The sequence below is a fragment of the Lipotes vexillifer genome, unplaced genomic scaffold, assembly GCF_000442215.2.
Source record: "Lipotes vexillifer unplaced genomic scaffold, Lipotes_vexillifer_v1.1 scaffold388, whole genome shotgun sequence".
NCBI classification, from domain to species: Eukaryota; Metazoa; Chordata; class Mammalia; order Artiodactyla; family Lipotidae; genus Lipotes; species Lipotes vexillifer.
The window spans coordinates 1,317,215-1,334,204 of record NW_006773582.1 but is presented as its reverse complement, the minus strand read 5'-3'; the positions used below and the strand labels follow the sequence as shown (position 1 = coordinate 1,334,204).

At 41.7% G+C, this 16,990-nt stretch overlaps 1 protein-coding gene across 1 annotated transcript in view; it reads right to left on the bottom strand.

Annotated features, from left to right (window-relative positions):
- The window catches only part of LPP (LIM domain containing preferred translocation partner in lipoma), a 641,451-nt gene that overhangs the window by 461,745 nt on the left and 162,716 nt on the right, over nt 1-16,990 (bottom strand). The window lies entirely within an intron of this gene.

The following is a 16,990-nucleotide window of genomic DNA, read 5'->3' as shown; positions in this document are numbered from 1 at the left end:
AGGGAGGGAGGGAGGAAGGAAGGGAGGGAGGGAGGGAGGGGAGAGGAGGATAAAAAGTAGGAGAGTTATGAAAAACTTGCCTTAACTGGAGGAGGAGAAAAATTGAACACTCCCCTCAACCAATCTGGAATTCCTCTCTTCCAACAGTTACCTACTTTAGTGCCTAGGACTCTTCAGGCAATAGACATGAGTAAGAAATGGTCCCTAACCTTAAGAAGTTTCTATGGTAGGAGAATCTTATACTAGGAAAGTTGGAAAAAAGCTTCAATTTTATTAATAATCTATTAAAATGATTACCACATCAATTAAATGGTGGTAAGTTACCTAAATGAGGTGATATTATCTAAATGAGGTAAAAAAAATAAATAAATAAAGTGTTGCTGGAATGTAGAAAAGGATAAGATCACTTCTTGCAGGGAGCAGAACTAAGACCTCATTAATGCGGCAACCTTCAGACTGGGCCTTGAGTGCTGAGTAGCGGTCGGGCCCCAACAAAGGAGGCAACCTTGCACGAGGAGAAAAGCACACAGTGCTTCAAGTCAGCGTGGCTGTGGGGGAACAAGGAAAAGGAGCTATAGCAAAAGAACCAAACATGTGGGATGGGACCAAAGCACTGACAGCTTTGCATGCAAGCTTGAGGAGTCTGAATTTATTCTGCAGGCATTAAGGAACCCCCAAAGGTTTATTCTTGAAACAAGGGTATGACTAATGCATGGCAGGACATTTAAAACGATCCCTCTGGCAGGAGCAGTACTGCTCCCCACCAAGGGGCACTTGGAAACTGCAAGGAGGGACACTGTTTGCCACAATGCCTAGGACAATTACTGGTACTTAGTAGCCAGGGGCTAAAATATTCAACCCTTATAATGCACAGGGCAGCCCCGTATAACACCCATCAGGAACTCTGCTGAGCAGATACCATACAGGACCTCTAGGAAGAACTCAGCTAGGAAGGGGATACACCAGCCAGCCCAGGGGCTATCCTACTGGGATTAAAAGATAGTCTGTAAGGAAAGAAGAACGATGTCTTGGTGTCAGGGTAAGCCAACCACCCGCCTACAGGCAGCCTGCAGGCTGGGGCCAAGCCTCACAGACTGCCACTGAGGAGGGCTCTCCAAGTCTGATTGCAAGAGCTCTCCAGCGCGGGGAGGCCCGGAAGGCTCCCTCACCCTCTCCCAGCCCCAAATCCATCCCATAATTTATTAATTGGACTGAATTAATTGAGAGGGCTCCATAATTACCTCCAGATGTCTGTAACAACAAAGAAAACTGGAAATGCAGGAAAAAATAAAGGCCTCAGCACGTGGCATGGCCAGGGAGAGATGGGGTGGAGGGGGAGAGATGGGGCCCAGCGTGGCCTGGGTAGCATCACACCACGCCAGGAGGGGTGACATGACCCTGAGCAGCCCTGCTGCCCTTATCCGCTGTCCCAGGTTCCCCTGCTCCCTGTCCTTAACTCACAGAGTTTCATGACAACCAATGAGATGACAACATTAAAGTGTTTTTCTTGTTTGTTTATTTTGTTTGTTTTTTTTTGGGGGGGGGGGGTTTTGCGGTACGCGGGCCTCTCACTGCTGTGGCCTCTCCTGTTGCAGAGCACAGGCTCCGGATGCGCAGGCTCAGCGGCCATGGCTCACGGGCCCAGCCGCTCCATGGCACGTGGGATCTTCCAGGACCGGGGCACGAACCCGCATCCCCTGCATCGGCAGGCGGACTCTCAACCACTGCGCCACCAGGGAAGCCCTATTAAAGTGTTTTATATACTGTCAAGTGCTAAGCAAAATGAGGGGAGGAAAATTGTTGGAGGTGTAGGTCTCTCAATCAAAGAGGATGACATGAAGCAATGAGGAAGCCTCTAAATTAGGAATCAGGAGGGTTCTGTTCCTTAAGCCAGTGGGGACACTGGCTTTTCACTCTGGTTGCAGGGCCTTATTTTTGTCCCCTGCACCTTGTACACATGCTAATGTACACAGACACTTGGTAAATTGTAGGTTCCTTGGAAGATCTGGGATCATATTTTATACATCCCTAAACCACCATTAAGGCCCAGCACAAAACCAATACAGAAAAACAACTGTGAATCTGGTTTACTCCTGGTTCTTAAAACTGGCTGCACATTTAGAAGTCTTGGAGATTTTTTTTTTTTTAGGTACCAAAACCAAGTTCATCTCTCAGGGCTGAGAAACATTAATTTTGGTTTTGTTTGTTTAATTGAGCCTCAGTTTTCTACTAAAAGGGAATAAAGTGTCTGGTCTACTCTCAACAAGACCAAAGTGAGTATAAGTGGGGAACAAATAGGATAAAATAAAGATTTGAACGTTTTAACGTGCCCTGCACATTTGTAGCATAAATTTTATGTGTGGATTTTTTTAAAAATGGGTTAATATTATCCTTGCAAATTTTCTATAAATCTCAAGTTATTCCAAAATAGAAACTTTCAAAATGGGTTAATATAGGATACAGTGATTTCTAAAGCAAAGAGGCACATTTCCAGAGCAATCACACATTGCCAATCGACTGTAGAATCCTGGCCTTTTCAGAAATTCTGCAGATATAAAGGAACAGGAAACTTCTGGGAGAATATGAAAAATGAAAATGTAAGCATCCATGTGCAAACCATGGACCCCACCATATTTTCAGTTATCCCCAGCACCATATATCACCCTTCCACTGTACTCTCCATGGAGGCAACCCCAGTGACACCTCCAGTGAGTGCCAGGGTCTGGCCAAGTACCTGTCTGCATAAGACCTTAACAGCATTTTCTCAAACCTTTCTTCTATATGTTACCAATGGCCCAGTGACACCACTCCCAGGATTTATAATAAAATTTAATGACCCGGAAGACTTGCTCATGCTGTGTCCACCATCTATAATGCCATTACTTTCTACCAAGTACACCCCCCCACCTTTTTGTTATCTTGACCCAGCTGAAATGTCTCTGATGCTGTGAACATTTCCCTAGCTCCCTCCAGAAAGAGTAACTTAATTCCCAGGCTCTTGTTTCATACTAATAACAGTCCACATGTAAGCTATTTAATCACCTGCCTATCTACCCCAATAAGCTGGAAGTTCCTAAGTGGTCTCACTATACCAGCACAATGCCTGGCCAGGAAGCCCTTAGAAACATATCTTATGCATGAATGGGTGAATGAATAAATGCTGGTCTCCTTGGTTACTCCTCCCTTTCTAGAATCTGCATCTCCCTTCTTAGCATCCTCTGATGGAATCATCTCTTTTTTCCCTCCCTTAATTTAGAGATGTAATGAATTGTGTTGATAGATTTCTAGAGATTGAACCATCTTTGCAGTCCTAGAAAAAAATCCTACTCAGTCAGTTGTCGTGTTTTGGTATATTGATGAATTCAATATTCTATTTTACATAGAATTTCTGTACATATAATACTAAGTAAGATCATTCTGTAGTGTTTTCCTCTACTTGTTTCACTTATCATTATTAGGTTTTGATATGGAGGTTCTGCATCCTCTTCTACTGTTTGGATTAGTTTACTGATAAGATTGGAACTATCTGATCTTTAAAGGTTTATCAGAATTCAGTGTAAAGCCATCTAGATATGAAACTTTCTTTAATAATAGAGCTTACTCATATTTCCAAGAACTTCTACAATAATTGTAGCAGTTGTATACTTCTTTTGAGGTCATTTCTCAGCATTTATATTCTGCTGGAAATTCATCCATTTCCTCTAGGTTTTATCTCTGCTCCCCTTCACCCAAGCTACCTCTCGATTAAAAATGATGTCTCATGTACTACGTATCATTTAGATCTGAGCATCACTTCCTACTAGTCCTTGAAGACATAATTCACATTCTCCGTCCTCCAGTTCAAGCTATGTCCCCTTTCACTACATTTCCACAGCACCTGGGATACTGCCGTCATCACTCCCATCACACGTCACTCTGCCTCTCTGCTTGCCTGTATCAAAAACTAAACTCTTCAATCCTCGAGAGCAGAAGTAATTATCATGCTCTAACCTCACGGCCTAATACATAATAGGCACTCAATAAAAATGTCTGTTAATTTAATAAATGAATAAATTGATTTGCCAAGCCCTAGAGCTCCAGATAAAGCAAAGTCTCATCCTGTACGCAGATGGCTCAGATTATCATCCTGTTTTCAAGGGGTTTAAAGCCTACCTGAGGAAGATATATTTTTATATGTGAAAAGAGAAAAAGGGCAACACAAAGTATACAAAAACAAAAAAACCAACTGGGGTATGTCACAGAATCTAGCACAGGGGTACTTTGAAAGCTAGGGGGCTCTGAGAGACAAAGGGAATAAGCAAAAGAACAAGGCCTGAAAATTCTGTGAACCGAAGGAAGAAGCAAGGCATTTCTTTGAGAAGGCAGCAGACCAGCTGAACTGAAATGAGGGACTTAGAATATTTGGGGGAAAGATTTGGAAGGTTAAAATGAGCCTTGCTCACTTAAAGGTCTTATACAGAGAAATACAAAGCTAGAACTTTTATCTTTGAACAGGAATCTAACAGGAGTGAAAATTCTATGTAAGAAAAACTAATCTATGCAAAATGGACCCAAGGAAGGAGATAAATACAATAGTATAGACATAGAGTCCCGATGACCCCAGTTCTAGTCTGAGCTTTGCCAGCGTGACCTTTAACAAGAGAGGATGCTCATTTGCAGAATGAATGTCTGTAAAGTCCCAATCAGCTCTAATACTCTAGAGTGCTTTCCTTCTCTGAAATCTTAATTACAGCCCTTCATTTTGATAAATGGGTTTGAGAAAACCTCACAAGTTTAGTGAACAGACGAACTAGAACATTTCCCTGGGGTTTCTCAGCTTCTCAGAAAGAGACCCATGGTAAACAGAGAGATAAGCACTGGTGAGACCTGGTTTTGCTGGACCAAAACTTACCCTGCTCTTACTTCCTCTGGTTCTCAATTGGTTTCACTCTAAGCATATAATCATTATGAAAGCAAGAAGTGAAAGGGAAGATCTACACAGAGGCTCTGAAAATACACAAACACCATCAGAAGAGAGGAAAACAAGAGAAGTGGCCCTCCTCTAAGCAAGATACCTACTGCTGATGGGAGTTAGTTAAAAAGCTGGGGCTTCCTAAGCACTGGTCTTTCAGGAACTGTCATCAAATGCAAAGCAATTAAGAAGAACCTAAGAGGTTTCACTTATTGCCGCTCTGTCGCTCTTCTGTCTTCTCCTCCTAACTGGCCAGTGGGTACAAGAAAGCTACAGACCGACAATAAATAGCAAGTGTTTATTGAGGACTTACTATATGCCAAGCAATTTTCTACTGGCCACATAATCATTCTGACTATTACATGAGGTAGGGTTATCTTTCGCCATATTTAGCAGATCAAGAAAGTAAGGCTCTAAGAATTAAATAACTTGCTCAAGAATACACAGCTAAGGAAGAGCAAAGCTGAAGCTAGGACACAAGTCTTGGACCCAAAAGCCATGGTCTTCACCATGGTACTACCTGTCTGTTTGGAGGAAAAAGAAAACACCATAATCCAAAGAAAGTCATCACTTAGAAACAAGAGATTTTGCTTTCACATCCATCCCTAGCCCCTACATCCCACCTGCCATAATGTCTTCTCTATTTTGTTCCATCAAACCTAACTATCATGAGCCCCAGGATCACAAATTGATGAAGCCAAAAGTCTAGCCAAATTGATTAGACACAAGAAAACACAAACAACTGAAAAAGGCCATGTGACGTCCAAGACCCTTCCTCTATGGGTGGGAAAACCTAGGGCTACAGGTAAGGTGACATTTAATACTAAAATTGGCTACCAAGCCTCTCTAAAGATAGCATGTGAATGACAAGTCACTGTCATCCACAAAAATAGAATGAACTAGTGTTTGCTCAAGTTTTGCTTCTTTTCTAAAATCAATAACAAGGGAGTTCCCTGGCGGTCTAGTGGTTAAGACTCTGCGTTCCCACGGCGGGGGTGTGGGTTTGATCCCTGGTCAGGGAACTAAGATCACGTATGCTGCATGGCGCAGCCAAAAAAAAAAAAGGCTTAAAATCGATAGTACTCTTCTTTAAACATTTACGTAGCTCACCAAACTTTAAAAACAACCGAGCCCCGCTGTATGGTATTATCTAACACCAAGCGCTATAAGCTTAAAGAAGTGGTTTTCAAAACTGCACACTAGACTCATCTGGGAATCTTTCTGTATGTATTCTGATTCAAGGGTTGGGAATAATTGACTTAACTTAGAGTGTTTATTTTAATCTTTAAATTATGCTGCATTAGGCCCTAAATCTCCCTTGGCAATTAACCCAAGCAAGGCCTGGCTCTTGGTCAATGTTTGCTGAATAAATGAATGACACTGAAGGAAGAGACAGGTATGGACAACACTATTTTATTGGTAGAAGAGAGGCTGAGGGGCTTTTGTGACTTACAACATCAGAGGTAGTTGACAGCCGATTGGGTTTAGGATTCGCGTCCCTTAGCAACATTTTCTCCACTTAAACAAGCAATTAAGATTTAAATAACACTGTCCTATACCTTTGGAGATTTTTCACGATCTTCCCTCTTTGTATACAAGTCAGTGCCTTCCTAGAGTTTCCAAACTGCTTTCTTAAGGGGCTGTTCAAATGGTACACTGTGCTTGCCTCCCTAGACTACAGCTAGTGATCCTTTTCTACATCTTGGTCCTCAGCTGCAAGATACCTGATCTTCTGAATTCAGACCCAGCTCCCAGCCTCCGCTCTGCCATGAGCTCATAGTGCAACCTTTGCTCTCTCTGGGATCACAGTGACCTCCTCTGAAAATGATGGGACTCGATTATTAGATGAATGCTAATGACAACTCTACGCACGAACTCATGAGTCTAGGGAAGATCCTGACTGTAGAACTGCCAGAAACAAGTAAAAGTCAGCCATGGAGATTCCAAATCACCCATAATTCTCCTCTTAGGTCATCAGTGAGGACACACAGCCCTCTTTTTTTGCTGCGGTTTTTCTTTTTTTGTCACCCGTTTCCCTGTCTCTTCAATCCTCCCCATTGTGGGAGGGAACCTTAGAATGATCTCAGAGATTTTACCAAGGTATCAATCAAGATGTATTACGCACAAGTAAATAAGTACTTTAGGCAAACCTTTTTCCAAACGGTGTAGGTAAGTCCCTACCAGTGTAATTACGAAGCAGATACGCTGTGGCATGTGACGGAAGCATGGGAAGACGTTAAACAACAAGGCAGGCTGAAAATTGCACACAATTGTTAGCTGAATAGCAAACATAATCACTTTTCCTCTGATGAGAGCTGGAAGGGCAAACAGGATCTGCCGTGGGCTGAAAATGTCAATGCATTCACTCCACTTACAGGCAACTCTGGCCCCGCACTAGCTAAGTGCCCCCACTCTCTGCATGGACAGCTGCCACTACTCGGAAGGAGTGACGAGAGAACAACTCTACAGAAATGCCAAACATTTATACAGTCTATCTGACAGACAGATGGAAATACTGGAAAAATCACTGGACTGAGATGCAGAGGACTTGGGTGGATTTCCAGCTCAGCCACTGACTGGCTCTATGACTTTAGTCCCTTGACCTCTTTGAACCTCAGTGTGTCTCCCTATCTGTAAACTGAAGATGAGATGCCTGCTACCATTCCTTCCAACCCTCATGTTCCATGACCCCCCGTACAAGTCCGCCAGCTGAGCGAGCTGAGGTTTCTTACAAATCCGTCTTCACTCCTATGAGTCCCCTTGACTGGGGGTGGTAGAGTGAGGGGAGGCAGACCAGGAATCAACAGGTTAAATGCCAACCTGCCCTGCACAGAGTTAGTAGGAATACAAATCAATGCTAAAGGTGCAATCCCTACGACTGGCAACACAGCTGGTGGCAAGAAAAACGCAACTACACTTGCAGATGCCAGTGAACTAAGCAGAAAGAGGGGGAAGCATCAGTCCGTTCAAGTAAACATTTGTCTCTGATAAAGAAGTGAGGCGGAATAGAGACATAATCCACATTGCACTGTCACTTCAGATTCAGAATATCACACGGAAAGGGAACAAGCGACCCTGACAGGGAAACAGCAGCACTGGAAGACCAGGCCTCTCAGAAGATGGTAAAGGAGAGAATGGAACCAAACCAATTACTACCTCATGGGCTTTTATTTGCCGCAACTGGGTGACAACAGCCAGAACAGGCTATTCAATGGCTAAGAAGTCACAGGGAGTTGAACCTGTATTCAACCCAGTTGTTCTGCTTCCAGAAGGTGTTTGTGGTGGAAAAGTTTCACTAAACAAGTGAGAAACTCTTGCTTATTCTTGGATAATAACTAGAAAGAGTGGGTAAAAGGCACTGAAATAGACATAGGATTAAAGAATTTCTCTTCCAAAAGAGTCAGCACCCACGCCATTGGAGATCAGCACTGAAATCATGAGACCCCAACTTTGCACTCTAGGTCATCTTTAATGACAATGGTTCTACTTGGCTAAGTGAACAAGCAAATATGTACCCTGTCTGGACCTCAAATTCTCCAGCTCTGATCAGCTCGGTGCTTTGTGACCACCTAGAGGGGTGGGATAGGGAGGGTGCAAGGGAGACACAAGAGGGAGGGGATATGGGGATATATGTATCTGTATGGCTGATTCCCTTTGTTATACAGCAGAAACTAACACACCATTGTAAAGCAACTATACTCCAATAAAGATGTTAAAAAGAAATCCTCCAGCTCTAAAATAATGAGCATTAAGAAGATGATCTCCAACATGCTATGTTCTGCAGTGGTATGGCTAGTCTGGGGAGTGTGCTGTGCTTACGTTTTAAATGTACTCTTAAGGAGCTTTCTCTTAAGTCTCTGATTCTAGCAGACTTTTCTGTACAAGGCCAAGAAAAGGGGGCAAACAATACCTTGAGCCTTTTGAGTTCAGTAAGTCTACTTCTAAAAGTGGAAATCTGGACTTACAAAGATGAGATTCTGAGTGCCTGATTCATAAGGGCTTAAAATTCTGGCTTATACCCTGCCCCTCCACCAGGACGAAAAAATGACCATGGGAAAAATCACCAGTAGCATCTCTAACAAGGCCTAGCAATCTCTTTGGTGGTATCTGGCTGGAATCCTCTCATTCCAAACCCACTGCCAAGTGGGTAGGTCCACAAGTTAATGGCCGCTCACTGTCTGCTTTCCCCTGACAGCTTGTTCAAACCTGTATTAAAATACATGAACACCGTGTTTTAGCTATCTGTTTACAAGTCCACTGTACTCATTAGACAGATCAGAGACTATTGCTAGCACTTGAGGGATGTTTTCATTGATTTTAACTTTTTTAATAATTTTTTTGTTCTTCTTTATTACAAATTCACTTTGATATCCCAATAAAACTATATTGAATAAGAGAAAAAAACCTCTATTTTAGATATATCTTGAAAAGTAGAAACATTTCACTTTGTCTTCAATGAATATAAACCCTCTATTGACAAATCTCAGGCCATATTTACATGACACTACTATATGTGACACTGTGAAGCAATGTTTGCTCAGACCATATAACCTGCCAAGAGTAATCACAGCAACAAGACACAGAGTTAACTGTTACCCTCCAGCCTTCTCAACCTTATATTGCTCAAAAAACTGTCACCTGTCAACTGTGCTATTTGTATCCTAATGTCTCATTACCGGTTGTAGACTAGTTCAGAGCTTTTGCATAGAGTTTGGATGCTATGATTTGAATTAACATTATTGAATTTGGATAATATGATTATTACGAGTTAAAGTTTCCAAATTAATCTTTCTTTCTCTAATACTTAATTTTCATCTTAAATTTCTGTTAAACCCCAAATCTACTTCATTCTAAGGTTAAAATGTAAGGATATTGCTGAATTAAATTAAAGTGCCCAGTCACTGGAAAAATAAAGGGGGAGGAACAAGAGGCACAACTTTTCATCCTTCAAGGATCATAAGATACAGCTTTAAAGAAGAAAGAGACTCAATGCATTATACGCTCTGAAATAAAAATTTCTGTTTAACACCAATCCAAGAGCCTGGAGAAATTTCTCAGTATTTGAAATGGTATGAAAAAACAGGCAGGCTTCTCATTAGAACGTGTTATAAATTCAAATTATGGAAGAGAGGCTAGTTTTCCAATTTCACATTTAATAGCAAAACACCTGAAACCATTTTCAACTGGTGACCTTTTTCTTAAGTCATGTTGGAAGCTGCTCCACTTTTATTTCAAGATTTTGAAACAGAGACAAAATCTGTAAGAGCATCGACCAATAGCCGCTGAGTAAAAACGAGCCAGGCTGTTTCGGATCAGTTTCAGAATGACATGGGTGGATGTTATTCCCTTTCAAATTTCTTTCGATGAGAGTGCTGATGTTATGCCTTCCGCATTTTTATTAATTACTGACTACCATGCAAAAAAGGCAATGCCATGTGTGAAGAATGTACTAAATTGGCTAATATTCTGGGGAAATAAAACACATACATACACACGCACTTTAGACATATGTAAGGCAGTAGCTAACGACCTACGCATATAGAAGTTTTAATATCCAAGAAGCATGAACTCGTTAATGAAGTTATTTCTTCTAATATGGAGCTGAAGTTGAAACTTAATCACCCTCTGTGAGTGTGCTTGTCCAAATCAATGACAAGGAACTTATGACCTCACAGGGCAGCCCCTTCCATGGCAGGAAAGTTATAACTGCTAGAAAGTTATGTGAGGCTGAAAACTATTCCTCTAAGAACCACCAATCAGTCCTGCTTTTTCCTTGGAATCACAAGCCCTCTTATACATGGAAGCCCTCCAGATACTTAAAATATATATATAAATATAAATATAAATATATATATATATATATATATATATATATATTTCTTTTTTTTTTAGTTTCGTACGTAACTTTTTCTGTGTCCCAAGTTTAAAAAGCCCCATTCTGGGCTTCTCTGGTGGCGCAGTGGTTGAGAGTCCACCTGCCGATGCAGGGGACGCGGGTTCGTGCCCGGGTCCGGGAAGATCCCACGTGCCGCAGAGTGGCTGGGCCCGTGAGCCATGGCCGCTGAGCCTGCGCGTCCAGAGCCTGTGCTCCGCAACGGAGAGGCCACAACAGTGACAGGTCCGCGTACCGAAAAAGAAAAAAAAAAAAGTCCCATTCTTCCCTTTTCTTTCCAACTAGCCTTATAGCTTTAGAACAATAACATAAAATTTAAAATCTCAAACCAGTAGTTTTCAAACTTTTCTTTGGCAAATAATTGTTTCTTCATGCCAAATCTTTAAGAATATCCCAAGAATAAAATAGACAAATTGATAAAAGAGTTCCTCGGATTTATTTAAATCTTCGTCCTTCGGCAGAATACACTTCACTTGCGGGGGGAGTATAAAACCTACTACTTCCTCAGCCCTCCAATGAGAACTATGCTATGAGCCAGGTTGAAAACCCTCTGCTCTAAAATCTTACAGTGATTGTATGGAAATAGAGAACACAGACGGTATCTTCCTTTATTTTCCTAGTGCCTAATACAGAACCTGTCCCATCATCAGTGCTTAGCACGTGATTATTATATAAAGGAGAAGGGACACTTAAAGATTTGGGAATATAAAGAGTTAAACTCTGCTTCTGAATCATGTCAGTTCACATTTCAAGCACTGTTCTCCACAATTCCTTATAATTAGGGTGACTATACATCCAATTTATGCCTGCTGTTTCAGTGTAATTATTAACAGTGTCCCTTTTCACTCTCAGAAGTGGCCCCATTTAGACAATACCTTATATATAGTCACTTTACTTATAACAGCAATAATGAGGTTTTGGTCACTGAGCCCAAGAGAATTCTGAATATGATAGGGTCCTCTCCCAAAGGCTCCATATGGCCAAAGACCTTCCAACTTTGAGTCTATTACTGCAATTGCTAAGAGGGCAGAGCAATTAGCAGTGAGAAGGTCTTGGGGGCTTCCCTGCTCCAGAAGCACGTGCTTCCCAGTAAGGATGGAAGAAGGTACCAGAATGATTGTGCAGGAGTAGAAAAATACAGGATACAGGAGAAATCAAGAAGAAGCTAGTATCAACTACCCTACTCACTCAGCCTCTTTCTCCTGAAGTAAAGAATATCACCTTTTCCAAGAAAATCCGATTATTTACTTCAATTATATCTTTACCACCTGCCCACTCCTGTCCCCATGACCATCAATATTACCCGTGATTTTATGTCTACTCTGTTTCAAGTAGAAGGACAATTTGGAACAGGAAAAATTAGGGAGTGGGCAAGAAACAGAAATAAAACGTGTCCAAATGTATTCACTAGGGTACAAGAGTAAAGGTGGAGGGGATTACTTATAAATGTTTTACATTTTTAAATAGGGGTTGGGGGAAAGTTAAGGGAAACGAAGTCAAAAGAATTCAATGCCGGCCCATAGGCTATATGTCAATTTGATTTATTTTAAATAAACTATTTTATATTGATTTCCCTTGGAAATTCAAAATGTATATTCCACAAGGGCGGGGGAAGAGGCGAAGCATTCAAAGTGGAAAGTTGACAACCCCTGCCAAAGACGGAACTCCCCCCAGACATGGTAAGCACTGTTGTATCATAAAATCGCATGTCTCCTTGTAGTACCTTCCAAGATGTTTGAAACCAAAACAGTTTAGAATACTCTCCCAGCTCAGGATCTTCCCTCCTTATGGCATTTTTTCTGATAAATAGGAATTCCCCTTAGGGATTCCCTAAAGTAAAACTCTTGCCTTCCCTTCTGTTATATAATTAATTACACTGACAAAGAGAGATCTAATGGAACATAATTGTTAATCCATCCTCAATTTAATATCAACTACACACAGAGCCTTACAGAAGGCATGCCCAAAATGTGACAACAACAACCCTTACTGTGCTGGAAATGGTGGATGAGCACTCAACCTTGCCATATTGCAGAGGCTGCCTGGCAGAGGGTAGGGTTTGACTGCAAAAGAGATTTTGCCAAAATATATGTACCAGCTTGAGACTTGGAAGATAAAAGTAAGATGGAAGCCACGCTCTGCCACTCTGGCTTGCTGTCTGCTGGAAACACGGTCATGGTGACAGAGGGTTTTTCTGCATCCACATTCCAACATTCAGTCTTCAGCCCTGTGGCCGTCAAGAAGCAGCTGCGGCAGAGAGAGCAGCTGGACTCCAGGTTTTAGGGTCCAGTTACTACCTTCCCGATCGTGGCTTCTTAATCTCTGGTTCACAAGTAGTGTGCCGTATTCCTGACCACAGCAGCTCCATGGTAGCCTCATGAATCTTTGCTGTCCCCCACACAGTAATTTTATGTGGTTCTGAGATTTACTATTGGAAGCTCAGCCTGCTCTGTACAATCCTTCCAATGATTCTGAAGCACCTAACACCCTGAATTAAAACCTTTCTGCTTCAAATATCTAGAGTGGTTTGTTTCCCAGAGTAAACCCTGACTAAACGCCACCTCCATACCCTTAAAATTCCATCTGCCAATATACAGTAATGATATTTTATCAACAAGAGACAGGTTCAAATCACTCACTGTGCGAAGAAATCTTGAGTGCCTAGGCAAAGCCCTCTGATTTTCACTAGGGAGCAGAGCCATGTCCAGGGCAGACACAGTGCCAGCCCTCTCAGAGCTCAGAGACTGGTAAGAAGAGACACGACACAGCAGGGGAAGTATGAAGCGACATGCAACAAGCCAGCAGAGAACCTAATCTAACTCCAGCAACCTAGCCTCCATTTTATCACTAACTGGCCACGTTTTCAAATCAAGGGGGCTAGATGGATGAAAGTCCCTTGAAACTCTAACATTCCACAGTTCTATGAGTCTTTGTACTCATAAGGGAATTTACTTGGATTCAAGTCCTAAAAAAACTTCCTAAATTTTCAGTTCCCTCAATCTGAAGGTCAGAGCACAAAGGTCACATAACACACAAGCCTCATAGAGTTAAAATAGAAACAGGAATCACTGAGCCCCAAATGTGAAGCATTATAGCAGCCTACAACTAGAAAACCTCAGGGAAAAAATCCAAACTCATGGTTGCAATGGTTGTTAAGAATACCAAAGAACAAACACAGTTTCTTCAGGGTCTCTGTCTTCTCTGAAAATGTCTGTCTCACTGTCTGAAAAAAAAAGGGGACTATTTACATGTAACTGTCTTCTCTGAAAGTACTCAGGCCAATGCGTGAAAGAAATATTAGGCAAATGCAATAATGCTTAGATCTCTCAAGAAAAGTCACCAGTTTCTTCGTGTCTTGGACAAGAAAATCCCTGAAACTCATAAAAGAGAAGCAATTTCGTGGACAGGAAGAAAAATGTCAGCAGAGTCAAGGTCATGCGTTTAAAAGCAGTTCTGCTACCAGCTCCAAGGGCAGTCCAAGGCCAGGGCCTTCCAGACCTCGCTGGGCCTTAGTTTCCTCATCTGTAAAACGGAGACAACAATCTCTGCCCTGCTTACCTATAGGTGTTGATGAGGATTAAGTGTGACACAGGACACAAGAGCATTTCATAAACAGCAGATGATACATATATATGAAGAAAGATTATTAGTAAAGGAATTTCAAAGGAAAGCTGTGAATGGTACTTCGCAGCAAAAGGAAATATAAATATAGCCATGATTTTACAATTTTATAATCAGGAGGAAGAAATAGTGTTCAGAATTGTGACAAACAATCATGTCCAAAAGAGAAGAGAAACCAGCTTGGCTCTGTCATAATGGTCTCAGTTCCTGTAGCACACCCAACAATGGAAAGACTGCAGGGAGGGGCAGAGGCACCCTTTGTGGTGGCAGCTCACCCAGGACATGGAGACCCTGGACCAAGAAAAGGACGCTTCCACCTCAGTCACTATCATAATCTCACGGTGTGTGTCCTCTAAGAACTTCTGTGTGGCTCTGTGCAAGTCACTTCACCATTTTCTCAGTCATATCTCTTGGAAAACAGAAATAACCATCATCACTCAGGAGTGAAACATAATTCTGATCATTCTTTAAAGTAGTACAGTTGGAGGGAGGGAGGCTCAAGCTCTAGGGCTCCTCACCAGGACAGACAGAAATGCAAAGGTAGATCTTGCCCACAGCTGGATTTCAGGCCCCAAAGGGCATAGGTAGGTTCAGGTAATACTCAGACAACAACTAACTCTAAAGGAGCTGGAAGCAGCAAAGCACCACTCAGGATGGAGAAACAAAGTGGTCCTCCAGGGCTTCCCTGGTGGCGCAGTGGTTGAGAGTCCACCTGCCGATGCAGGGGACACGGGATCGTGCCCCGGTCCGGGAAGATCCCACATGCCGCGGAGCGGCTGGGCCCGTGAGCCATGGCCGCTAAGCCTTAGCGTCCGGAGCCTGTGCTCCGAAGAAGTGCTTAAAAAAAAAAAAAAAAAAAAAAAAAAAAAAAAAAAAAAGGGGTCCTCCAGCCTCAGTCTATTGGCAAGTAGCTGGCCTAGGACACAGGTAAGAACTGAACTGAAAATCAAGTCCCAGGACCTTGAGCACAAAGTTACAGGAAGAGTTATCATTCGTGACGCAAAATGGTGCCCTGTTAGTCTGCACTGGTCTGGAGATACCACAGGTCTCCAGGGCCTTGAGACGTCAAGTGACAAGAAGATAAAATAAGTGAGATAAATTAACCCTACTTGTAATTCACTGAAGAGGAGACCTCAATGGAAAACAAATATAGCAAATAATAATAATACACATAGACAACTCCAACAGTAGAGAAATGTAAATTAAAATAGCAAGGAGATACTACTTTTCACACACTGGCAAAAAAAATGAAAAGATACATAAAATTCACTTTGGGAACAGATGTGTGAGGAAACTGACACGATATTATGTTTCTTCTTACAAACAGATGTTTTCTCTATTTCTTTATTAGATGTCTGACTTGTCTATGGCTGCTTTGGTGCCACAATGGCAGAGTTGAGTAGTTGTGACAGAGACACTCTGGCCTCAAAGCCTAAAATATTTGCTACCTGGTCCCTCACAGAAAAATTTTGTAAACCCCAGTTCTAAATTTTAAAAAGTTATTATTTCCAATTACTAAAGATACAATCAATCTGTTCATTTATTAAAGCTTTTCTCTAGTTGTCTTTTTTTTTAACATGACCTTTAATTCATAGCAAGGTCTATTCTGATACATATTCATGATACAACTCTTTTTTCATTAATGCCTACCAATTACCCCAGTGCCATTAAAGGAACCCTCCCTGATCAGCTCGGTGCTTTGTGACCACCTAGAGGGGTGGGATAGGGAGGGTGGGAGGGAGGGAGACGCACGAGGGAAGAGATATGGGAACACATGTATATGTAAAACTGATTCACTTTGTTATAAAGCAGAAACTAACTCACCATTGTAAAGCAATTATACTCCAATAAAGATGTTGTTAAAAAAAAAAAAAAAAAGAACCCTCCCTTTTCAAAATGTTTCAAGGTGGTCCCTTTATTGCATATTGAATTTGACCTGCAGTTGCTCTGTTTCTGGGTGAGTTATGTCACCCCAATGGCGTTCATCTATTCCAGCACCAACACTTCACCACTTCAATTATGGTTCCCTTATAATCTACTTTAGCATCTGGCCAGGCTGGTCCCTGTCCCTCGTTACTCTTGTTTTTCAAATTTCTCTTAGCTGTTTTGCCTGTTTATTATCTAGACCATGTTAGAATTTTTTTGTTAAGATTCAAAAACAATTAACTTCAAAGTTGTGCTGAGATTACATAAAATGTAGGGGTACGTAACTACTTAACAACCTTAACATTTCCATTTATGAATAAGGTATGTCTTTCAATTTATTCAAGGGTTCCTTCATATGACTCAAGCAGTTCTAGAACCTCTTTGGACAAGTCATGTACAATTCTCATTAAAATACTGTTTCTTCATTTTGCTGTGAAGAGGTTCCCACAGATCACAAAGTATTCATTTTCAAATGCCATATACAAAGTATAACTAGACATGAGACATGAGGACACACGTTTAACCTCACAATAACCAAAGAAATACTAGTACCAAGAAGACAACGTATCTAATGCTGGCACCACTGGGGAGACACTGAC